Source organism: Patagioenas fasciata, chromosome 1, assembly GCF_037038585.1.
Source record: "Patagioenas fasciata isolate bPatFas1 chromosome 1, bPatFas1.hap1, whole genome shotgun sequence".
In the NCBI taxonomy this organism is placed as follows: Eukaryota; Metazoa; Chordata; class Aves; order Columbiformes; family Columbidae; genus Patagioenas; species Patagioenas fasciata.
The window spans coordinates 70549847-70577493 of NC_092520.1; positions in this window are offsets into that span (position 1 = coordinate 70549847).

A 27647-nucleotide genomic window follows, 5' to 3' on the forward strand; every position below is an offset into this window, starting at 1 on the left:
GTGGAACAAGGTCACTAACAAACTTCAAGAGCCAGTGAAAAATTCTAACCCTTTGGAGACTAAAATATGTAACATTAGAAAAGGAATCAAGCAAATGGAGAGTCTGCTGATAGGTTCTCTCTTTCACATCAAGAAGACTACTAGCCTCCAAATGCTTTGTTGCTGCAGTACAATGCAGACTATATTGCCATTTCACTTCTACGGTGAAAAGACCATGTGAACACTAAAGATTTGTCTTCTTGAAAACAGCCAAAGAATTTTTGGGGAGTAAGGTGAAGAATACTCAATCCATCTAGAATTCATTGAACAGTAAGAAAACATCTTCCTTAAAGTAGGGAGATGAGACTTGCTACTTTCTGAGCCAAAAGGCAGAGTGGTAACCCTGATTCAATCAGAGACTGATCAATGTGAAGTCTAAAGCCTGCAAAAGCCTGCAATATTTTTCAGCAACTGTAAGCCGAGCCGGTCAGTTAACAGTCATCAAGATATCAGCAATATACAGACATGTCATAGGTCTGTATTATCCTTCACTCTATGCAATCACATAACTAAGATGATCTGGTACTTATATAAATGAAAAACCAACATGTCAGAGGAAGACTTAAGATAAAACAGAGTGTGGTCTAATTTTCTGCTACCTTTGATCTGACACTTTATTTTCATCTGGACACGAGAAAGAAAACTGAGCAGAAATCTGAGCATTAGTGACAGAAGAAAAGTTAGTGATGCCAAGTGAAACTTAACAGAGTTGTCTAAGTCAATTAAAAAGGTTCTCCTGTTCTTTACAAGCTACTAAAATGCTATATTTTGCCACTAAAAGTGAGTCAAAGCAGTAAACTACTTCACCAGTACTTAGTGCAGGCATCATTCATTAGAAACATAACAACAAAACCTGACATTATTTTATAGAAAATAATAATGCGTTAAGAAATCTTCTTAAAAAGCAAGAATCTGTTCCACTAGTATCTGCCAACTATCACATCTTAGCCAATTCAGTGCACACACTTATCCAGGATCATGTCTCATGAACACAAACCATCCCCTTTCCTGAAAAGCACACATGGATATCCACGAAGAAAAGAAGCCAGTGCACCAGAGAGCCTTCTCCTGTCACCTTTCAAAATGAAATATTGTGACTCTGTTGAAAATAAATCTCTGTATTCATGCAAAATAGTATGCTTTTGCTGTGAAAAAACAGTTCACTCCAATTTTGATTTCATTCAAAATTCAAAGCCTCTCTTGAAACGGAACCTCCACCCTCTGCACATTTCTAATAGCAAGCACTATAGAACAACACTTCCACACCGCAGCTTTCCTCTGGCTGCTGTCTTTATGCTACTTAGTGCCTGTAGTCCTTTTCTTCTCTGACTACTGGAGGTTTTAAACCGTGTACTTGAATGACTTGCTGAAATAAGGCCAGGGAGAATTAGTAATTATGATTCTCTTCTTCCCTCCCATTTTGCCACTGTATGATTAACATGTAATTAGGAGTCTAATTTTTAGTTAGGTGTTTAAAAAAACCCTGAAGCAAAGAGTTTTAAATTATTAATGAGCCATTTTTAAAAGGCAAACTGAAATAAGTGTACCCTTTTCTTCACATATTTAATGATCATAATGGTTTAACACATTATTCTTCAATTACTAAGGACAGGTTTGCAGAGAAAGGCAGTATTTTCTCTAGAGGTACTAAATTTCCCTCATAGCTGTAATGGTCTACAGCTACAAAAACTACCTTCACTAAGTGTCAGGCTTAAGCTGCAAAGGGAAGGATATTTTTCAAATGCAGGAAGGCATCATTATGCCTGTACAAGTGCTTTTTCATTATTGGTGCCAGAGATGCTTCTTGTTAGAAAGATCCTGTTATCAAATAATTATTTGTTAAGGCACTTATCACAAATGTGATAGAGACACAGGTCTACCACTAAAGACATTCATAAGAGGCTGTTACTTGTTTGATATCCTGCAACCAGTCTGGCAGCTAAATTCTTCTTAGATTCTATTGGCAACAGGGAATTCCATCATCAAAAGAGGTCTTACAAAGTCAACTGAGTGCTCAGCAGGACTAGGCCCACTAAGGACAGTGATCCATGAAGCGCATAATATTTCATGCTGTGAGCACAACACAGGGTTATGGGCTGCAGTACTTCATATGCTCAGAAGGTTTGCTATTTGCTCAAAGCACATGACTCTTCTGTCTCTCTCTCAATTCCTCCAAATCTAAGTCTTCCTGCAAAGACCCACCAGCTTGGGTGAGGTTAACAGAAACTCACTTATTCATGAGGACACTGCTTGCAGATATATAGTAGGTATCAGATACCCATTAACAGGGGTCACAGGCCATTTAACGAAATGAAGAATAGCCCCCTTTAACTTCCCCTTTATTTTCTGTGTTCTGAGGCTGAGACTGGTACATGGCTGAATCCACACACAGAGCTTGTTCTGCACCCTGACACCATACTCAAGAATACCTAGAAGATAAACCAGAAATTCTCTGTTTTTCCAGCATCTCTTCAGATTTGTATCACCGATTGTACCAAAAGATTACTTTTCAGTTTAAAAGTGAGATATTTGCAGCAAGACAAGGAAAACTTTGAAGTCTGCCTTTGGCTGAACTGACACAACAGTGTCAGCACAAATGGAGTATAGGTAGGTGTATACCACTGGTCACAGACAAACCAGAGGAGTGTTAACCCGGGAAACAGAAGCATTAATAAAGCACAGAGTACATATCCAAACTGCTTGGACACAACCAGCCTGGGTTCAGATATTGGCAGTAACATAGCACCAAGCCCAGCTTAGTAGATAAAATTTGCAAAGCTGCTCTTAGACTCTAACTGGTAACTCTGTATGGCATAGTGCTGGGTGGACTTCCTAGATCAGATATCCTCTATCTTGAAGAATACGCTGTGCCTCCTGTTACAGCATCTGCATGACTACTGGCAGCCCTCATACAATATCTTGGTCCCTTTTGTAGATTCTGCAAGGTGATTATTTCCATATTAATTTCTCTGAGCCCCCTGACAATACATCCCCAAGAGTTTCTCTGGGCACAGTAGTAGGAAAATGGAAAATAGCATCTATTCCTATCTGTGACAACTACTGGAACTTATGGAAGAATAGCTAGTAACATAAAGGCCCCTGCTAAGATAAGGGGAAGATCCCATTGTAAAACAGCTATTCCAAATTCCAAACACCTATGCCATTGAAGTAGGGCCATGAACACTTTTTATCACGAGTAGCCTGTGGGACCAGAGGAGTGTAAATCAGCCTCATCTTCTCACCATCTGGGATGCAACATGTATAACTGCAGATATCAGGGGATTTTCTGATTTTATTGTCACTCTTACAGATAGCAGAATGCTTCTTTAAGCAATCCCTTCACTTACAGCACCCTGTAAACCAAAAGGGTCTTACTAACAATCTTACAGCTGTTTCCATTCTTGGAAGAAACAAACCAAAGTAAATTTCTTCACTCAAGCAAACTCAAGAACTAATTGTTAAGGTAGTAGGTTATTCCACACAGTTTATGAGGAAACCACACATTAAAGTTCCCAAAGCAATATAAAAAGTAATTTCAAAAGGTTTATTAGCCAATATGTATGTTTCATTATGGGAACTGATTTTGAAACCGTCTTTGGAATACACACCACACCACAGGGGCCTATCCTAACTACAGGAAAATGTGATGCTTTCCTTAATAAACTGGTTGATGAAAAAGACAATATGATTATTAATTTTGAAGGCACATCAGGCTAGGAGTGATTGCCAGTATGCTGGAGGGTACAAATAGAATTCAAAATTATCCTGGAAAAAAAAAAAAAAAAGAGAGGTCTGAAAAAAAGAAGGATGCAATTTAACTACTAAAATGCAGGTTAGTATGCTGAGGCAAGGAAAATCAACTAGACAAATACCAAGTGGGAATAAATGGGTAAATATGGCCCTGATGTAAGCTTCTGAGCAAAAGGATCTCAAGCTCTGGTTGGCTCAGAACCCCTAACATCCCTCCTGTAATGCCATAAACTGGCAGAAACAAGCAAAACCTCAAAGCAAGCAACACAGGGCAGTTCAGTAGTCATCCCTACCTGCTCAATTACACTTTAAAGCATCAGGTTGTCAACGTGATCAGGCATGTGAAATCCCTCAAGTTACAGCCCTTGGTTGTGAAACATTCAGAGATTAAAATACGGTTGTTCTTGGTTTCCTCAGGAATATAGTGTAAAGCCTGCCTCTTTCAAAAACCTTTGCCTAATGATCAGGGCTTCACAGAGCAATTAAGCTCTAATCCCCACTGATATGCCATAAGGAAAGAAAATTCTAAGCTATGTAGTAGCAGTAAGGAAATGATGGCCAGCACAGACAAATCTGGATCTGGATCTACTAAGACACCTAGGCATGTGATAAAAAGATGAGGTGCTACTTAAGGCCAGCGTTTTATTCATTTTTTTTTTTCTCTTTCATCTGTGTTTAAAACAAATTTAAAATACTGGCATTTTTGCTTCTTCACTTTCTTTACTAAAGAAATATACCATAATTAAAGCAACCTGACTTGAATACGGATTTATTCTGTACGGTAACAAAATTCCAGCAAAGAACTGGGATTCCTAGTAAACAGGAATTAAGGATGGAGCGATGATCTATTCATCTCATTGTGTGGGTGTTTGAGATCGGCACCAGATGTCTCTTCCCTATTCCCATACCTCATCGCCACATAACATACTAACGACTAACTTAACCCCTCCCTCTCTCCCTGCTTACTCCCAGAAAAGCAGCTCATTCCACAAGCATGTCCTAAATCTTGTTCTTGGAAAGATGAGCTGTTAAAATATTAAGCAGTAATCAGTAGATATTTTAATTCTTGCTGTCCTCTTGTTTACAGCTACCATGGATCTGTAAGGAGAGCTTAAGGCGCATCACCCCACCACTGCAGCAGTGCACAGTCTGGCTCATGTAATGAGGAATGGCTGGGATGTCTGTCCCCCGCCCCAGGCTCAGGTCCAGGCCCATCCTCCTTCTCCGTTATTACTGTAGTGGTCTTTGCTTTCAATTCACTCGACTGTAAAACATCTTCAGCATCACTATTTTTGCTTCATTTTCCCCTTAAGCAAATGTCAGGAAATAAAGTCACCAATTTTTCAGAAGTCTGGATTTTGAAAATCACACTTTTCACCTCCTCATAAAGAATTATTTTTCCTGTAATCAGTGCCAAGCAATTCCTAGGCACATTAGTACAGAAGCTCATTGGGATTCATATGTGAAAATAATGTAGTGTTTAATAATTTCATTAGAGAACACTGTCACCTCTGTAAATGTTTACTGAAGTCCTTGATTATTAACATTTATGTTTTTGCAATTAACAATGAACATTCTTGAGGGTTTTGCCGACATAAATATGGCCTGTTTAAGCCAATTACTACCCAAAAGCATAGATACAGTGGTGGTTTTTTGTCCTACAGATGTTTTTTTCTTGGCATTGGGCAATTGCTCACCGTTTTCTTCCAGCTTCAGTGAGCCAGAGCGTCTGCTCTCAGTTTTTGGCACAGGCACAAATGTATAACACTCTAAATTCACTGGGAGCACAAAACTGTGTTACCAGCTTTGAAATGTTAGACAGAGAAGTCAAAATAATCTGTTGTACTAGCAGCTGAAGGTATTCCTCTATTTTGAGATGTTGCTTTGGATTGACACCACCTCAGTTGAACAATTTTTTTTATTCCAGGCAACAGTTCCTGCTGCACTTCCTTGAATGAAGAGCATGCCTATCTAAATAAATCCAGCAAAATCATGTAAGTAAAGGTGGGCAAATGCTTAAGTATTTCAGGACTGCAGCAGCTATACCTGCTCATCCAAGCTCATGTTCCTGGCTCTCTAGGGACAAGAAGTATAACCTATGTATCTACACACCTGTGGGCAAAAAAAGTGAGGTTTATTATGGTGATTACTAAAGGTCATGGATCTTCTACAAACTATGACTCATGCTTTAAGATGAATTTTATTACAGATGTTAGTCTAGTCAAATAGTAAAAGGTATGATGCAAGCCAGCTCTTTGACTTTTACTTATTTTACTATTACAAAGTAGTGAGGCAACAGCTGATTTCTCCAGAACACTGGTTCGTAACAACATTGTAGACATCGTTAGAAAGTCCTTAGCACAATTTCACAATTTTAACAAAGGAAGAATCAGGCACAATGTTTGGAACCATAAGAGCATGTAAAATATTAGTAAGATATTGAAAGAAACTGGATGACAAATAGATCTGCTGGAAAATGGATATTATCCTTATTCCACTGATTGTCACATGCAAAGAAATCCAAACATCAGTTGGACCTTCAGCTTTCAAAAAATGATGACATTTACATCTAATCAGATAAATTCTGGCAATTTACACTAGCCAAGAAGCTGGCATCTAAAGTGAATTCATAGCAATGCAACTCTTAGTCACCCAAATGGGGAACTGGTGTCATTAAAAGGCCTACACACTTTCTGAATGTTATGCTAACAAGTCAACAATCTTTTTTTTTTTTTTTTAATTAAATTTTATAACAAACAGAAAATGCAGACATTTTTGCAGAAGCAACAAAAGTGCAGCTACAAATATAAACTAGAATAGTTAAAGAAACTACCTTTTTCCAGCTCTCCCCCAGTTTGTCAGCTCTCAGATTTAGCATCCAACCCGCTGTCAGTTATTAAGGCCAGACTGTGCTCTGAAGAAAGCCATGGAGTTGTTAACTAAAATGAAAGTAAGGATGGATTTAGGAGATAAGCTCTAGCAAATCATGCTGTCGCAGTTAATAACCTTATTTCACCCAGCAGTCCACCATCCTTAGAGGACTCACAGGAAGGAACACATGCATGCATCTCAATGGTTTCACGTTGTGCTTTAGCATTGTAGGTTGAACTCCTCACTGGTGTTTTTGTCAGAGCTGTGCATGAGGACATTGCACTAAACATGTTGTGGGAGTGGTAGCTTCTAGCAGAGGGGTAGTGTAAGCACCTGAAGCTAAAGCCTCACAGTGACCTCTTAAGGAGCCCCACATCAAAGCTTTAAGGTGCCTTCAGCTCACAATTTTGAGGTCTACTCAGTGGCCCACTCCAGTGTTTCCTGAAATCCATACAAAATATCACTGGCTTCAAGTGGAACAGGAGCAAGCCACCAGCCTCTGATATCATCATCACAGGAGTGGTTCACAGCCACAGAAAGTAAATGTGATTTTGCATCACTGCTGATCTATCCTCTCCTTGTTTGTGCTGCTGCCACCCTGCATGCTTAACATGAGAAACTTCCACACAAACTTAACTAATTAAATAAGAAACTTGTCACCCCAGACTTCAGCTGTGCCTCAGTTATTACTACATTCTCCAACAGAAATAATTGGATATTATTGATCAAAGAATAACAAATTAGTACCATTACTGCACTTCATATTCCTCCAAATGCTAAGTATTGCTTTAAGATTTTCTCCCTCACAGCTAAACCCAGCAGCTTAACTGCTACAGTCACTGAATTTCCCAATAAAGCTCTTAAAGATAATGCTTTCTGAATATTTAAATATGTGCTTTCCATTGCGGCTCAACACATTGGGTCATAATAATTCAGTATTTCAACACTGCTTGGGATTCAGCTTTGTTGGAAACCAATATGGAATTGTGTACACTACAGTAACACTGTACTCCACTAACCATGTTATTTTAACTCCATCAGTCCTTATGCTCATTCAGCAAGGTGCACTTCCTAGGCAGCCACTGCAGAGCTTGGATCCAAATTACTGTGATGCAGTTTAATAATGCAGTTAATGGGCACAGCAGCCTAGGTAAAACACACAATTAACTCCAGGGTTAGTGTTTGGCCTTAGAGAGCAGCCAAACTTGGAGGTCCAAGTATGTTTTGCTGATCATTTCTGCCCAATATTCACAGCTTACTTTCATGCATCTCTGTACCAGCTGGTTCAAGGCGGGGAAGGAAACAAAGCCTCCAAATGAGAGAGTCTGCACATATAGGATTATGCCCTGGTTGCCACTCTGCCTGCTCTGTTTCTTTCTGATGGTTCTATGCCCTTTACCCACGCTGGTATGTTTGTTGTCACAGAAGCTGCAATATCTACCTTAATATTCCAAGAGACCACAACTAGGACTTTTACTGTAGTACTTCAAAAAGGGAGCCTAAACACAGGCACCTAGCTGCACAAAGATTTGGCCATCAGAAAAAGAGTTAATAATACAGTCACTATGTTTCTGTGACAGAGGAAGCCAGTTCACATAAAATGAGTGTATATCACTTGATGACGCACTTTACAAACAACATTAACTCACTCATTAGTCACATTTGTAAGATTCCTTGCGTTAGCAGGAGATTTCCCAGCTTGCCAACAACAGATACTGCCAAAAGGTCTCTCCTCCCGAGTCCTGGACACATAAGGACACACATGCTCAGAAATGAGCAATTCATCCAGTGATGTTTCTCATTAATTTCATCTTAAAAATGGCTCATGAGAAAAAGTAATGGAGTGGAATGCGAGAGTTACAGCTGTGAGGAACATCCTGGAACTCATGAAAAATTCATAGGGTATATTCATAACCTGATGATAGGAAGTAAAACAACCCTTTGAAGGAATGGGACAGAAGACGAGACAGTCACATGTACTGTGTGTATATATATTTCTAGAAATTTTTAAAAATAAAAAGTGAGAAACTAACAAAATGCTTAGGCAATTACGTAACACCAAAGTGTGTGTGTGCGTATGTAAAGGGTGAATGAGAAGTCAGCTACACTGAAACTACCAACGAATTGATGGAAGTGGTGGGAGACTCCACTCAACAATGGTTTACACCAGAAGATAATTCAATCTGTTGTCCTTTTGGTTCTGGAATCAAAGAAACCTACTATGGGTACTACATAAGACACTCAAGATTTACCATATGGGCACTAGTGCTGTAACTGAATGCATGAATCCGAAGCCTTGTGCCTACCCCAACACTAGTGAAACAGCTGGAGGTGAAACTCACTGTAAATCATTGCTCTTATAGAGCAATTCTAAGATCTTTTTTTTCATGAATTTGAATGTAAACTTAAAATAGTGGTAAAAGAAAAAGCACAAATTCAGAATATTTCTGGAAACTTGCAAACAAAAATATTCTAACATTTCAAAATTGACTAAACCAATTTCGTCAAATCAAACAGAAAATATTTATTTGAACTAACTTAACACAAAATTCTCTCCACCAGACTTAGCGCAGTAGGTCTGGAAATTGTAGTTTGAAATTATTTGCCCATTCCTTCTGTCTCTGAGTCAGTAGACAAGACTACTGGTATATAAGTGAAAGGACAAAGGGACCAAGGCAAAGGCAGGACGTAATGCATCATGGACTTCGTAGTTCAGAGAGAAAAGCACAAACCATGAGCTTTCAAGATAAAACTCTTTCTACATGCTGCAGACAGCCCTAACACTTTCTTAATCTGATGACAACTTTGGTACTGAACTCTGCTTTTCTGTGATTTGTGAAGCCAAACTTTCAGACTTCAGTCAGACCAAAATATTTCTTTTCAGTTTTCACAGCATGAAATTAGATAAAATGATTGCTAAATATTTTCTCCAGCTGCAAATTTTCATCCTACAAAAACTGTCAGAAATTTACTAGACAGCTATAAATTGAGGTTCCAGTATTTAACCCTGCAACAAGTTAAAAATATGGTAGTGTAAATGAAGCAGAATCCATAAAAACCTAACATTTTGTCACTTTAAATTGTCCTTTTATTCTAAAAGGAACAGTTGTAAGCATATTAAAGTTTAAATTGTAATTAATGTTGCAAGAGATACAGTCAATTTTGTAGCTCATCTAAACCTTATCAGATATTTTACAGTGAGTTAATGGGCTGTTAGTGAATCTCTTCAACATGAATGGGATCATAAAAATGATGCTCTTCACAAGATCTGAAGCTACTCAAGCTTATTCTAATTAACATAAGATCTGTTCGAATTTTTTGCCATGCAAAACCCTTTACAGTTTGTTGTGGTTCATATTGTTTCAAAAGGAGTGACTGAAGACTAGAAAAGGGAGAATACTAACAAAGTTTTATTTATAAATCTGTGGGAGCTTGGTTATCACAGGACTGGGATATTTGAGTTTCATTCTCACCATCTCTGGCTTGGGCCAATCACTTCATTGTTTTGAACTTCCAGAATTCCTTTCCATCCCCACCAATGTATCTCATCCACCTTAAGCTCACCAGATCAGACACATGACCAGTAGTTAGGACGTGACTGTGTGACATTTAACAGGTCCTTCAAGGTTTTATATTCCTGATCCTTTCCATTTGGCTTTAATCCACAGCAATCTCATTTGATCATGCCCCACCTTCACTGTGATAGATCCTCAGTAAGCCGGTGCACTAAATGGGACATCTGCTGAAACAGTCCAGAATTTAACTGTTGACTACAGGGTTCATAGCTCCCGTTTTCTCTCACAGCATGTTGCAACTCCCCATGCACCATTTATGGTATAGTGGGATCGGTCTCTTAACTTAAATGTGAAAGCAATCTGGGTTATTCATATCCATTAACTATTCTTTCTTCTCCTTGACATTTGCCTTGCAAAATGAGGGACACCAAACTTAAGTCAGGGCCTCAAAATACGGCTGTAATGTTACAAATTTTGGGCTGGACTAGATGATTTCCAGAGGTCCCTTCCAACCCTAAGCACGCTGTAATAGTTCTGCAAATTCTTACTGAACCCCATCTTCCTGACCCATCCACAGCATTCCTCACAAAGTTAGTAAGCTTGAGTTGTTGTTCCTGCATATGTTTGTAATGACTGTAATCACAACGCATTTAGTAGCAGTTCATTAAGAATGAATGAAGACTAAACCATTAATCAGAAAACAAAAACAGATGACCAATAATGATTTGAATTCTCACTATGAACAGCTCAGTCAGAAAGTGTGTAAAGTATTGGTTGTAAGGTTTTGAAGCTATACCAAAAATTGAACTCAAATCTGCTGTATCATTTGCAGTTAAAAGCTTGACTTCTTTTTTTTTTTTTTTTTTTTTTTTTTTTAAGTAAAAATGTTCAACATTTTTGCTCTTTATTCAAAAGTTCCACTGTGGAAAAGAATACCTTGAATACATTTGGGGGTACAGATTTCAGTAAAAAATGAGTATAGATCTTCAACAAAGAAACAGTATGGAGAGAAAAAAATATTAAATACTGCAATATAAATTTTAGATACGATTCAATGCTGATTGAAAATAGCAGAAAAATCCACCTTGTGGGCACCTTCTTTTCCTTTTCATTTTAGAAGGAACAAATTATTTTTATCTAGGTATGTAACTGAAAGCTCACTATCTCAAAGTACTTGGTTTATAGCCCAAATTCCCAAGTCTCTAACAGATTTGTGAAGTATTATCATCCTTGGCTACAGTTTCTATCCATTCATTTGTTTGCTGTTGTAATTTGTATGCAGCTACTAAGAAAAAGCACTAGATGCTCTTGAAGTGGCATCCAGACAAAAAGAGAGGTCAGAAATTATTGGTAAATACGAAGGTTGCGCATAAAGCATCACTCTGAGAGAGGGCGTGAAGTTATAGAAAAACAGCCATGTACAACATTCATCAAGGCAGTACTCTAAAACGGACAAAGAAAGTAATTCATCTTGGTAAGAACATGAAGCAAGAATGTAAAATAAATATCCATAAACTAAACTGCGATTACAAAGTCTGGACCTTGGAAAATAACCTGTTTGAGAAATAAAGCACATCAGAGCATGACTTCTGCCAAAATCTAGAATCAAGATTTACAAAGAAGTCATATAAATCAGTCTGTTTTTATTAATTAAATGGATATTTACATCCAAAGTATAAAGTATTGAGTTTCAAACCATCTGTATGACAGTAATGCTACTTATAAATCAGGTACATGGACTATCCATTATTTCCCACACTTATAAATCAGTCATATTCACAAAACAGTTGACTGACTGGGAAATCATTTTCTTGATTAATAAATCAGGTGCCACTAGACACATAAATTACTGATATGAATCATAAATCTTTTGACCACTAGGCACATTTCATAAATCAGAAACTCAATATATATCAAGTGTTCATAAATGCTCAATTATGAACAATTTAGCAAACCCATATCAACACAGGATCCCCCAACACACAGAAAACTATAAAGCCATAGACAAGATTTGCCTTATTTTTAAGCTAAGGCTTCACTGTATTCCCTGTTCTATTTGCCACTGTGTAATATATTATGAGTTTGTTTACTCAAAACTAGAAAGCAATTTAATGCTTTGAGGGTTGGCGAATGGGTGTGAGGCAGAGAAAGAAGGGCAATACTAAGAAAAGTTCTTGTTCCTACTTTTTATACGTTGCACAAAGCCTGAAAGTCAAAATCTCAGCTACGTCATTCTAAAACCTCTTGTGCATTTATTTTGCCTTCACGCCCCACCTTTCTCTGAATTGTCATATTAAATGTATTTACAACCTTTTTTAATTGCCATTATGAACTTGTTATGTCATTAGAAGAAGTCATTTAGCAACTGCTGCATCATGAAACATTTATTTCAGTAAGAATTAAAAACATGGTGAATAAGCTTCTCTAAGGTAAGGGGAGGATGTGGCATGATAAACTGTATTTTTACGAGGTTCTCTCAGCAGAAAGGTGAAAAACGGTTTTTAAATTGAGAAGGGCCTCTGTTACACTGCATCCATTTAGTAGAATGCAGCCTCTGTTGGGTCCAAGTGATTTCTAAATAGTTCATAAATACGGCTCTGTTGGTGAGGGTATAAACACTTGCAACAAGATAGAATAATAAAACCCAGTAAATGCTATATTTGATATATTTCAGAAATAAGTAAAAGTGTCATTTGAAGTTGTCAATTTGAAGCTTAGCATAACAATCCACACGATTTAGAAGATAATTCCAACAGAAAAAAAAAATCTATAAATCTAATGCTGTGTTCTAAAAATTGATAGAAAATTTCTAATAAAGAAGAAACATGAAAAAATAGATATTATGTAATTTAGGAAAAACAAACAAACAATAATCCCCCAACATTTTAGTTTGAGGTAAACAGTATTCTTTGTTTGACTTGAAATTACTTTCTTCCACTGGCCACTAAACTGGATAACTTATTATTCATACAGGCTAATTATCATACTGATATCCTTCAGATGAAAGGCATGGATGTTGTTATAGCTACAGAAATAAGTAAACTATGTGATAGAGGCACAGCTAACAATCAGATTTCGCATCTTCAGTATCTACTGCTTCAAGAATTAATTAACATGATGGAGACCATTAAATGGAGATCTTCCTACAGGTGTCACCTCTGCAAAAGAGCATGAAGCAACCTGTGTTGCCTCTGTTACGCCATGCGTAGGTAGCAGAATGCAGGCATAGAACCTAATGCTAAATTCACAGGCAGCAGGAGAATGGTAGGTAACAGAACAGATGGAGAACATATCTGAGAAATAAGGGTTCACAAAAGAGCTGCCCATTAAAGACAACCAGTGTGTTTACCTCAACACAGAGTTTCTCAGATTCCAGGAAAACATCTGCATACCGTGGAACAGAAGAACTACTTCACAGTGGGCTGCCGTCAAACAAACTGCAGACTTAACCAGGTACCAGCTGGCAGTAATAATAGTTAGTAATTAACTAATGCATTTCTCTGAAGTGCTCAAGAGTAACAGTTCAGGTTATGCATAGAGTTTTAGCCGTTATCATAATGGCCTGGGAAAAAGTATTTTCCATGCTGGTAGTCAAGATTAGGACTGGTGGAAGGTTTTGTCCACATTATAAACAAAAATGCTTTTTACTTCTCAAGTACAAGAAAACCCATGGCCCCACCCTGGATTTGGTTCTGCCAGCCAGGAGGGAGGGGATTATAACCAGCAGACAGAAACCAGCCACACTTTCCCTCAGATTCCTTTCCTGACCAACAACATCAAGTAGTTTCAGCAGGGTCATGAAGAGGGTACAGTGAGGAAGCACAGCCAGGACAGAGCCACAGAAAATATAAAGTATACAGTATCTACCTTTGATGGTGTAAAACAAACAAACAAGCCCATACAACACAATTTTAATCTCTTGCCCTCCATCTCTGACGGGGTGACTTTGTTTGAGCTCAGTGTCATTAGCCACACAGTGAAAGGGTGTCTGCCTCAAGGAACAATTTCACTGTCACTGCAAAATTGAATCATCTCACCCTAAGGGATGAGGACAAATCTTGTAACCCTCATTCTTGAGGAGAGATTAAAAAAGGAATAAAAATAAATTACAGTACTGTTCCTTAAGGCTATGATTTTACTGGGGCTGTATCAGTTGCCTGTCATAACTACTTATTTACTTTGTCTACAGGTAAAGGCCCAGAATACTTCAATTAAGCTCTTTCTGTTTGGTGTTTTTTTTTTTTTTTTTTTTTTTTTGGGTATGTGTTTGGTTTTGGTTTTTTGCTTGTTTTGGTTTTGTTTATCTCACCACCACCACCTCCTCCATACTCTATTATAACCATGGCACAATCAGAACAGAAACAAATGAAATGACTGTTGTCTGCTTAGAAAAAGATCTTTTTTTGCAGCTTGTTGACTCCCCTCCTGCCTCTTTTAAAATCTTCAGTTGTATGGAATCTTTTTTCCCTGAGGAAACTAAGGCGTTAGCAAGTGAACTTTTTCAAAATCAAAACTGAGTAATTAACTGTTTTTATAAAATTTACATATACGAAATATAATAGATATTAGAGAAAGTACAACAAAACTAAGACATAGAAATGCAAGAGGCAACTGGCACAAGTTGAAATATAAAAAAAAGTATGTATGAAATAAAGAAGGATCTTTTTTGTTTTACTGTGAGTGCAATCAAACACTGGCACGGGTTGCCCAGAGAGGCTGCAGAGTCTCCATCCATGAAGATGTTCAAAACCCACCCCAACAATCTGGTCTCACTGACCCTGCTGAACCAGGGGGTTGGTAGATTTTTTAAAAATACTTGTCTTTTAAAAAAAATCTCTGACAATTTGAGGGAAACCCTCATTAGCATGTGAATACTTTTGAGGCTGATTCAACATTAATTTGAGTCCTCTTTCCTACATTATCTATTTACTCATAGTCCAACATCAGTAATATTCTCTCAGCAATTTTGCATGAGTTTGTCCAGGTATCTGTACTTAAGAGCGTATATAAAATTATTAATATTTTTGGAAGGATACATAACAAGTCATGAAAGTGTGGGTTTCTGTGGTTCAGATTCAGCTAGAATATTTGACTACAATGAATTTGGTACTGTATAATAAACTTTTGTCTAATAGAGGCACATGCATATGAAAGACTGACAGTTCTGATGCTTGCCACTGGCTCTAGACAGATGTAGACTCTAGACTGAATGGCAATTTTGGAGGACAAAACACTCTAGTCCCAAACCAAACATCTGTGCATTTCATAACACCTTCAACTTGTTCTAGACAGGATTCAGGTTTTTGCCACATACATAATTGCAGCTACATTTGCTTACATAGGTGTTGCAGTTCTAATTCATCATTGCAAAACTTTCTGCAGTACCTTGAGTACAAAAGGCAATAGATAAGAAACAATCCTCTCCCGGTAAAGTACATCACACAAATACTACCTCTGAGCAACTGACCTCCCGCTGCCAACAGGTACATTTCCATTGCCTCTTCTAAGCTAGTCTAGTCCTATCCAGGCACAAATCTCATTTCTTTCTTTCTTCAACACTTTGAAGCTTTTGTTCATACCCTGCTGGTAAGAGGGGAAAGGATTCTGAGACCAGAGGAAGAAAGACCTATAAAGATTTTCTGTATAGACATTTGAATCATAATGGGGACAAAAGTACTGGAGATGGTCTATGTTCCTCCCAGCTTCCACTTGGGAAGCAGGTTGAACTTACTGAATCTTCAGTGTTGCAGATCTCAACACAAAGCAGCTCCCACTGTTGCTCCCCAACAGGCAAGAAAGAGCATTCTATCACAGGTCACCTGAGAAGCTGCTCACAAATTCAACAATCACAGCCTAGCAGCAAGAGACCTTGACCTACAGGCCGCAGCTCAGAAGACACTGGCTGTGGAAAACGTATCAGTCTATTGCCATGGTGTTTCTTGCAAATGACATTCAAAAGTGGTCCATGGTAAGTCTGTAGGCCAAATTTATTAATTTATCAAGTTTTTCACTAGAGTGACACTATAAAACAAAACAGAAAAAAAATTAGAAGTTGCATCTGATATCCCAGACAATAAAGGTGAGACATTCACATATAGCAGTACGATCACAGAATTTTCACATGAAAGACAGTGGCAGTGACCACTGTTGGTTTTCTCTATCAGAGCCCACCTGCTCTTAGAACGCTGCTTCTGAAGTTGGACCATCACATCTAGGTGCTTTATGATCAGATACTGATACTCTTCTTGATAGTGAAAACCACCTGATTCCACAAGCGTTTAATCCCTTTGGTCAGAACAGGATGCTAACAAAACAAGAAACAGATTCTATCTAAACGTCTGTGCAGAAATTCAGTGTTACATCATCTCATGCACAGAAAAAAAAAGGCAGCAATGAGAGAGTGAATTCCTCCAGAGCTCTTAGTACAGCCTTTCATCACATGTAACAGAGTTTGCAGCTAGGAAGATACGTTCTGCTCTCAACTACCAAAAAATAATAGTGATTAACAAGGACAAGAAGATTCAATGAGAGACTTTGTCCCAAGATCCAGCCATTTCAGTGGCCATACTGTCCTTTCTCAGTACAGTGACAAACCAGGCTACTACTAGTATACCCACTATTACTTCTTTCACAAATGTAAAAGTGGATAGTTACTAGAAAGCACAGGTTAGTCCCGGAATACGCACATTCCAAAGGGATTTAAAGAGCAAGTTTGCTAAGCAGGGTGATTGTAAAGAGACCAAGACAGAAGCTGCAAATTCTATTTTGTACTGGTCTTCTAGTCTGGTCTTCTTTGTCTGGTTTTAGGCCAGACAAAAGACCACCTATTCTCCAAAACCAACAGCATCCTAACAGAAAACGCTACTGGTAGCAACCCCTAAAAAGACACAAGCAATCAACTCTAGGAACGTTAACAACATTAGCCTGCCAGGCATCAGGCCATCACTGTGAAAGACGGACTTTCTGACCAAGAGAACATAGGACTGGGCACAGTTTGAGGGCAGTTCAGCATTCACCTGGGAGAAGCAAGCTCTCTACAACTGTTGTGATGGGCAAATGTCCATCACCACAGCCTCTGACAAGGAAGAAGCACTGCCACATCCTGAAATCCCAGAAGTGCTGTGCTTATACTACATGTTTCTCCCAAGTCTTCTATTGTTTCAAAGCAATTACTTTCTAATCACTCTCAGATGCTTTCAGAGGAGAACGTCTATAGATAAAAAATTCACTTTTGTATCTTCCTCCTACAAGCCCAGTAAGCTAGAGCATACAACTGAGGAAATCAAAAGACTATGGGAAAATACTACTGATGGGATTTAGAGATAGCTGAGCAATAGCATCATTACTCCCAAATAGGGTATCAAGTCAGAAATCTGAATCAGACAGTGAGACGTGAAGTACTGCTGCTAGAACATGCAACAGTGCTGGTTTAGAAGTGACAGGACCCTCATGGCTGCTGATCACGTCTTCAATCAGATGGACTGTAATAGATGCAGTGGATGGCAACTAGGGTCACGCAAATGTACTGGCCAGACTTTTACTATCATTATACCACCTATTCCTAGGAGAAAGATGTCCTAAGGCTTCAGCAAGCAATATGAATTATAATCTTAAAAAACCCTTATACTCCTCCAAGTTTAGTTCTGCCAGTGGCTGAAGAGGGAAGAGATGCCAACTTAGAACAGGCATTTTGATTATCATCGAAACTACACGACAACTCTACTACGATTAAACCTTTTGGTACCTGTTCATCCATCCCCAGAAACAGTATACCTTTCAACTAAAGTTAACAGCATAATAAATAACTTGAAGTATTTCCTAAATTCAGTAAATTACCATACTAAAGTAAGATTTGTATGTATACAGGCATCCAGTTGGAAACAGGACAATCTTGTACCAAAAGGAGTCCATTCTGGATTCCCACTAGAAAAATCACAGCAAAGAAAACTAAAACCTCAAAGTTGCATTTATAAGAAAACTTATTTTATTATTCCACCTCCTAAAAGCAACTATCAAGTTCTATTCCAAGCATCCCTGGCAGTGATCACTGTCAGCTTTCTCTAACAGAGCTGTAAAAAGGGGCAAATATCCCATCTGTTCTTCAAATACAGCCTACACTTGCTTATTAATTGTTCCTATACACTTGGAAACAACTGCTCCTTGACCTCTTTGTGGGATACCTCAAACAGTTAAAGCTTGATTTTGCTCCAACAAAGCCATGGGAGATTTGCTATTGAAATGAAGAGAAGAATGAAGGCTTTAGGAGATTTCCAAAGGTACAAATGCCATCAAGACATGGCCTTTGGGAGCATCATATATACTTGTTTCTTTCAAACTTCTCTTCCAACTGGACTGTGCCCAAACCCACTTTATCTTCTTTTATCCTCCATCCTTTTTTCCCTAAAGCTATTCTACAATTCTGTTGCCTTTCACGATTTTTACTTTAGTCCTTAAATTTTCCACACTGAATATGTATCAGTTAAAGCAAATTAAGGCCATTAAGCTAAAGGAGGTTCAAATCAACGAGGTGCTGTTAAAGCTCAGGCTGATGCCTTTGAATTTTAAAATCAATGAAGAATGATCAAGCATATTGAATACTTTACACAAATCTACAGCGGTTGTATAAAATTTTTAAAGCCTGAATTAATGACCTGATAAAAACTCATTTGTTAATTTAAGTAACATTGGAGTTGCAGGGTGATTTACCGAACATGTGGGTTTTTAAAGAACATAAAACATTGTGCAGAATGATTCAACAATTTCAGGAAGAATCATTCATGGCCAGTGTTGGAAACTCTGCCAAACAATTTGTGCTTCCTTTTTATGGTTTAGAAGTGGTGGCTGTTTCTTGCAACTCATAATGGGACATATATTTTCACTTCTTCCTCACTAGTTCAAACGCCTCTTAGGTCATTATTAATGGGGGATGGGGAAATAATAGTCCAACCTATCTTTTGATGAGCTTAAGGGCTTTAAAATTATTAGTCAATCAATTCTCACAATAAACCTAAATAGATTTGGTAACCATTATCATCCTTTACCTACTGAAAATGGAGAAGGCAGAAGTGGAAGGACTTATCAAAAGTCACGCGCTGAGCAGGAGAATGAGAGATTTCTCTAACCACATCTTCAACAGACCAAAGATCTAGTGGCCATTTCCAGGTATTAATTCATTCTCTCCTGAATTCAGCAGGAATCTTCACATTAAATCCAAAGTAAAGAGCTAGAAAAAGACTCAAGTACATCTATTCCAAGTATCGAAAAATCAAGAAATACTTGAGGGCCCTTATCATTAAGTGGTGTGAACTGTCACAGCTATGTAGACTTGCAGTGAAGCTACAGTTTGAATCTCAGCTTTTTGAATTCATGTTTTTTACTGGAAAAAAAATGCTAGGACAAAAGGAATGGTACCAGACCTACACTAAAAACTGCATTGAGAACATGTTGGAAGTAGGAGAGTATGTTCACTAGGCAAAGCGTAGCTAATGTTAATAGAATTTTGGACTGAATAGTCTGGCAAACAAATACACTTCCACTGTTATTGCAAAAATAGTGTGGGAACTGTAGTAAGCACAACTGGTCAGAAGGATTCTGGTTCACACTTCATACAAAGACAATTTGTCATCAGCTGGAATTTCTTCAGCAGTCAAAAAAAAAAAAAAAGCCAGTGAGCCAATATAACTTTTAAAAAGGCAGGATCTTCTCACTGAGACAATTGTGACACTCCACAGAAAAATGGTACTTCAGATGTGTTCACAATCATTTGTTTGCTTGTGGAAATTTAGTCTAGGCTGCAAAGGAAGTTCCAGGGGGGTTTTGGTTTAAAATATTCAAATTTCAAATATTTACAGAATTTGGTATCTCTGCTTTAGGTAAGAGAAAAATCAACTCTAAACCAAACAAAAAATACATACAAACTTTTGAGGTTTTACTTTCCTCAGGAAGTCATTTTTGTAAACCTACTCAAATTCAAAAATGATCAGAATCAGCAAGAACTCTCAAGAGAATCTTCTTGAACCTCTCTCACAAGCTGAACTCCTCAGAGAGTTTTGAAATCTGGAGACCAGGTTATTAGAACAAAACTTTGTAGAGATACATATACAAATATATACAAAATCTCAGTATAGAAATATTGCAACCAAATATGCCTCTCTGCTGGTAGGAAGGATCCTTTTTTCAGGCATGTGAGAGACAGGCACAGCTTTCCCCTCTCTTTGACTTTCCCTCTCATACCCTAAAAGTACATTTCTTTCCCAAAAAGGCTCACTGAACCCTAGGGAAGGAGAAATCTCCTGTCCTTACAGAGTATCCCACCTGATCCCAGAGGAATAGCTACAGCAAAGCAAACAAGGGGACTCATGTATAATCTCCCTACTGGGTTTCCCAGCAATATTTTTTTTTAAAGGAAACATGACTTCACAGCATATGACCACTGCTAAACAAAATATGTACTATCTGCCTCAATGAGAAACAAAGGCTTCAATCTTGTAAATTGTTTCTACTGGACATATTTTTATTTTGGATTAGACTTCGGTCAGACTTTTCATAGCAGTCATGGTGTATATAAATCACACACCAGGTTAGTATGAGATAGTTAAAATATCATAGCTGTTTAATGCAGTGCGGCCTACAGGCTTTACAGAAACAGATACTTCTGACTACAGTCTTGAGAGCATTTTCAGCCTGCCAGAGAGACACAGAGGAATTCCTCCAGCAACAGGCACCCAAGGATGTGTACAAACTGGAACACAGGAGGTTCCACTTAAATATGAGAAGAAACTCTTCATAGTGAGGGTGCCAGAGCACTGGAACAGGCTGCCCAGGGAGGTTGTGGAGTCTCCTCTGGAGACATTCAAATCCCACCTGGACACATTCCTGTGTAACCTCATCTAGGTGTTCCTGCCCTGGCAGGGGGATTGGACTAGATGTGATCTTTTGAGGTCCCTTCCAATCCCTAACACTCTGTAATTCTGTGTGAAGCACCAGAGAGCTGAAGCAGTTGTGAGACTGCATATAGAGCTGGTGAGCAGACAGAAAGCTACATGAGTGAACTCTCCCTCCTTTCTGCAGATTATCGAACTGTAACTAGGTTGTCATACCCCGCTCCACAAGAGGAGACTGAGCCTGCAAAGTAAAGAGCTTGAATCACACAAGCAATATCTCCCTCAAATATGACAAAAGCCTCAGAAAAGTTTTATTAAAATCTCCTGTTTTAGAGCAGGAGATACAAATGGGGCTGTGGCTGGAGTCTCATTTAGGCCACCAGCTGGGAAGGAACAATTTCTGCAGTGGAAGGAAAGTGGAGGTGGCTTCACTATTCCAGAGCGCATGTAGTGGACAAAGGTGGGAACTGAGCAGCATGCTACCGATTTGTTGAAAATTAGCTTGTAGAAATATGCAAAAACGGGTCAGATTCAAATTGCTTTATTCACACCCAATAAGAAGTTCCATATCCAGAATATTTGCGGACAAGCGAAAGAAAGTACCATGGAAAGCACTATGTTCCTCACAGACCTTTGTAATTGAGTAGAGCAGGAAACATTTTCGTGTGTGCTCTTGAAAATACATTCTCTTCTCCCACCACTGTAATTTAAAGCATAAGAGTCCTAGCATTTATGCAACTGTGTTTTATCCACAGGTTTTTTGAGTACGTTATGGAAAAGTGGATATGTATCATTACCAGACTATTACCACATTATGAATCAAGCTTAAATATAATAGAAGCCTGGTTGCCAAGCCACATTTGGTTTATCCAGTGTATTTGGATAATGTTGAGCTCAAATGATCAGCAGTCAAGAGAAGAGGGAATTACAGAGACTGTTTATAAACAGAGGTTTGGATAACTGGGAGTTTACTGTATATAACTATATATTTGCCACACAGTGTTACTAAATATACAAGTTCACTTTGTTACACAGCAATTCTGTAAAACCAGATGTGGAGAGGATAGGTGTCCCTCTCATACTTGAAGATGTGTCTTGCCCTTCCAGCTGATCAGGTTTACCAAAACAACTAATACCAATGATCAACCAAATCAATAGCCAGGTGAGCCAATAACAAGGAAAGCCAACTTTGCATTAACTTGCTGTTAGGGATGAAATGGCTTAGAGCCAAAGTTTTGGTGACAGTGTTAGAGGCATAAACAAAAAGTGTAGAACTTTTCCTGCAACATGAGGTGTACACTGTTCAGTTTCCACTTTTTGCTTTAGATCTGTAAGAGGTTTCAAATTAGGAAAATGTACAGGAAGGCAGCATTATTTGTGAGGTGGAAGCTGCAAAGGTGAAATTCTGCAGCAGAAGAGGGAAGCAAATTTGAGTGTCCTAAATTTATTAGTGCATACTGTCACTTATTTAAAGCCTATTCCAAAACATGAATATTACCATTACTATTTTTTGTTTAAAAGATGTATATATTGTTTAAAAAGACATATAGATGAGGTTCTTAGGGACATAGTTCAGTGCCAGAGTTAGGTTAACAATTGGACTCAATGATCCTGAGGATCTCTTCCAATCAAAATTATTCTACAATTCTATTTCCAGATGTTTAAAACAAAACATAAAACCCCACCAAAAAACCACCAGAACAACAATCATCACCAAAAACCAAACACCCCAAAACAACAACAACAAACCAGTTGGCCATGCCTGAACACAGGAAAAGTCCCGCAGTTACAGGGATCCAGCAGATGAGAAGAGAGTCACATTTTGATACTTGTTTTTGCAGATGATATTTTCACAGACTCATACAGAAGAGGTTTGGCTCCAATACCAGATGCAGAAATGTCTCTGTCTACATGTGGCCAAGCACACAAAACCCAGCAGTATGGGCTAGCTGCCCAAGTAGTCATTTCCTACCTCCTATAAGGAAAACAAGACACACCAGAAACAGCCCCAGGGACTAGATGCAAGCTAAGCATCACCAATTTGACGATCTGACCAAAGTGTTTGCATGTCAGTTGATATTAGCATGTCACAGGCATGTCATTGACAGTTCTTCTGTGTATGTCATGGACAAATGTACTTAAAAAATCTGACAAAATGCTTAACAGTTTTAAAATTACTTTATTGCCCACAGTGATATACATAATTTTAAGTTTTCTCTTACTATCTTCAAAGAACCCCTAATGAGAAGTTTTACCTTGTAGCTACCAGCTAGATTAAAAGTATCTCTGATGTAGGTAGGATGTCTCTGACTGGGTGAGGATTTTTATCTCTTCAAAGTGGTTGCAAAGCTGCCAAATCTGCAACTCTATTCACAGTCCATCCACAGGCAGACATTGGGACTCCACCATTGACAGAAAGATCAGGATGCTTATTAATTCTTAAAAGTATGGAAAATCCATCACTCAGTTCTATTTATAAGTTCATATTCTAATGCTATAATCTAGTATTATTTTTCACAAGACTTCAGTGGGGTTTTGATTCCTATTTTGGTCATATTTCAGTTTTATAGACTCACACAAAGAATCAATGAGGTTGGAAGGGACCTCTAGAAATTTTCTAGTCCAACCCCCTACTTGGGATAAACTAAAGCATGTTTTCTCAAGATGAAGTCTAACTGGACACATAGCACCTCCAAGAAGGGAGACTCCACAACTGTCTGGGAATCGAGCCAGAGGAAAGGTACTCTCGCAGTAATAAGAGGTTTTTGGTTTGTTTGTTTGTTTGTTTGTTTTTTTTTTTTTTTTTAATTGTGCTCAAATAATGTGCTTAAATTACCTGTAGTTCAGTACACACATATTGCTTCTCAAACTTTCACAGGATACCACTGAGAAGAGTCTGGTTCCATCTTCTTTACTCCCTCCCAAGTGGTATTTATGCACATTGATAAAATATGCATATGCTCTAGTCCCTTACTCATGTTAGTTGACCTTCAACAGGCTCAGCCCAGTATGTCTCTCTTGTACTGGGTAAACCAGAACTGGACACAGCACTCCAGATGTGGTCTCACCAAGCCTGGGTAGGGGGAAAAGGATCACCTGCTTCAATGTGCTGGTGACACTCTTCCTAATGCAACTCACAATGCTGTTGGACTTCTTTGCTGCAAGTGCACATTGCTGGTTCATATTCACCTTGGTGTCTACCAGGACCTCCAGGTCTTTTTCTGCAAAGCTTCTTTCCAGTCAGTTGCCATCCAGCACGTATTGGCACACAGGCTTATTCCTCCCAAGGTCTGGGTCTTTGCAAATCCTTTTGTTGAACTTTATGAGGTTCACTCCTCTCTGTCCTCTGCCCAGCCTGTCAAAGACTCTCTGCATGGGAGAACAGTTGTCTGTCAACCACTCCCCCCAGTTTTGTCATTTCATGCAGACAGCTACCATGCAATTCAGGCATAATTTCCCCTTCATAAATCCATGTTGACTACTCAAATCATTTTCTTATTCTTGTTATGTTTGGAAAGGGTTTCCAGAATTATTTGCTCCATCACCTTCCCAGGGATCAAGGTAAAATTGACTGGCCTGTAGTGTCCCAGATCTTCCTTTCTGCTCTTCTTGAAGACAGGAGCAAAATTCACTCACTTCCAGTCCTCAGGAACATCCCTCTATCAGCACAACGTTCCAAAGATCAAAAGCGGCCACATAATGACATCAGCCACCTTCCTCAGCAAGCAGGGGTGCATCCCATCCAGTGCCATGGATTTTGTGCATGACCAGTTTGTTTAAAGATCTCCTAACCTGATCGTCACACATCAAGGCAAACTTTCCTTCCTCTAGGCTTTCCCACTGATCTCAGAGACTTGGAACTTGTGAAGACAAGTCTTAACAGTAAAGATCAAAGAAAAGAAGACATTGAGCATATCAGTCTTTCCCATGCCATTTGTCATCAGGTCATCTTCCCCATTCAGCATTGGCCCCATGTTTTTCTCAATCTTCTCTGTGCTGCTGATATACCTGCAGGAAGCCCTTCTTGTGGCTTTTAAGGTCCCGTGCCAGACTGAATCCTAGTTGGGCTTTGGCATTTCTAACCCTACCCCTGCATATAGTATCTATACTACTCCTGGGTGACCTGACCTTCTTGCACCTTGTGTACACTTTTTTTAATGTCTAATTTCATCAGGAGATCATAATTCATCCATGTAGACCTCCTGCCACCTTTGTTTGAATTCCTTTTGGGATGAACTATTCTTGCACTTAGAGAAGGCGATCCTTAAGAAAACAACAACAACAATAACAACAACAAACAAGCAGCTCTCTTGGACTCTATCCCACAGCATTCGTCAAAGGAGACTCCTAAACAGGCCAAAATCTTCTCTTCTGAAATCCAAGGTTTGTGATCCTGCTGTTTGCACTGTTTCTTTCTCTCAGGACCTTGAACTCCAGCATCTCACAGTCAATGCAGCTAAGGTTGCCCCTACTTTGATTTACATCTTCAGCACCTTTTATCAGTGGTTCACAGAACACTCTCCATGCATTACATAAAACAGACATTTCCAAGTATTAGTATTCACATTTTAGGCAGAGCACCGATTGTAACTGGTCACATCCAAGTACATTGGGTACAAATCATGGGGGTCTTTTGTTGTTTTTTGGGTTTTGGTTTTGTTTGTTTGGTTTTTTCCTCCTTGGATACCTAGTGGGAAGTAGCTATTAAACTAGCCTAGGTGATAAATCACCTTTCAATTAATGCAGCACTCAAAACATGTATGTGAGTTTCAGATGTGAAAAATTAACTATGTGTCAGGTATGTAAAACGTCTCTCCCATCTCACCTGCCACTCTCACTTTCATTTTTAAGCAGCAGAAGTTGTTCACTGTGGGTGGGGGAAATAATTGAATAAAGAAGACATCAGATTTCTCATAATGAATCTTTAGCTTATGTTATGGGTTTAGACTTATTCACAGATTTTTGGAAAATTTATAGTAATCAGCCTTAATGAGCACCCCAAGACACCCGCTCTTTGGAGCAGCTGAGAGATTGGGCTGTCACCATCTTCTGCCAGATGAATAGATGTAGGGTTGTGTCACTATCACACTTTCCTCCCCTGGCTTTAGTTGTATTTCCCTTCTGAAACAGTTGGGTAACTGTCACTTAGTCATTTTGGCAAAAAAGAAGTAACAGGACAAGAGAGTGTGGAGGCCATGAAGAATAAAGATGGATGCATTGCCTGTGGAAACCAGTGAGCCCTCCTTCCTCCCCCCACCCTATTGGTAGTCCCCCCAGCCTTCCAAGCATTTGTCTTAGAAACAAGCACCTATAGCAGACGTTACATCAAAGCCCCCCCAAACTTTTGCATCCATCTCTTCCCATCTCCCTCTCCTTCCTCCTGCTCTAAGCTACAAAGCATTCATTTTCCATCTCTGTCTTGATCCTGTTCTGACAAGAGAGCCTGCAGGACAACCACCACTTCTGAATACCTCAAAGCGACCTTGTTCAGATAGTTTCCTGTGGGCAGGACCCTTAGTTCAAAATCTCTTCAGAATCAAATGTGGTTAGATTTGATACCAAGCCTTACACAGCCTAGAAGGCTGAATGTTATCTGCAAATCGTTACTTTTAATAGGGAATCAAATTAAGTTTCATTAACTTGGGTCTCTCAGAGGAAAAACTTTTCACAATTCTGCTTCCTGATTTTTTCATTTAATTTGAATAGCAAACTGGTTCTCTAATTCACATATTATCTAGTTAGGTTCTACCCTTTGTTGCACTTTCTCAGCTCACAAATTCTCACTTGTGTTCCACCAATAGTCACTGAGTATTTCTGAAGTATTATCTAATTGCACAGGCAGTGCCATGAAAAACTTTACTGGTGCATGAAGCAGGTAAGTGAAGATTACTCTTGCCTAGCAGTGCCAATATCCAAAGTATTACAGCCAAGAGAATGAAGATTTTCGTTTTCCAAAGTTATAACTCTGAAAGAGCAAACGGAGAAGAATGCTCCCCCTGCCTTAGAAATCTGTTGTAGCAAAACTGAATATTAAGTCCCTCAGCTGTTATATAGTTTATCTGTTCTCTCTTCTTACTGCTGAGAGCAGAGAGATATACTCTAAAAGAAAAGCCTACTTTCTTCACAAAAGTTATGATTGCTTATAAGATACCAGGCAAGCATCCATAGTTTTATTCTGGAACTTTTCATAATTTCTTATTGTGTGCCAGCTATTCAGTTGTATCCTGTGTCATGTATGTGCACACTGACAGCTATAAATAACAGCATGAATTTTAAGGGCCTGATATCTAAAGTTGGCTATTACATGCATTTAAGGTACCTAATGACTTGGGGACTAACAACAGGAACTGCATTTTTTAAAGTCTCAGCTTGTAATAGTCAGGATTTTGGCAGAAGAGTCTATGGATAATACACTGAGAGAATTGGCCAGGGGCCACACAACAGGCATCAATTGCAAGTTTGTGTCATCTTGATTTCTAGCATAATCACAAGTCCATACTCCTCCACAGAACAGGGAAAATAATTAAAACTTTACCATGTTGCGGAGAAATCCAGACCTGTTCTCTACAACAGTACTGTAGGCTTAGAT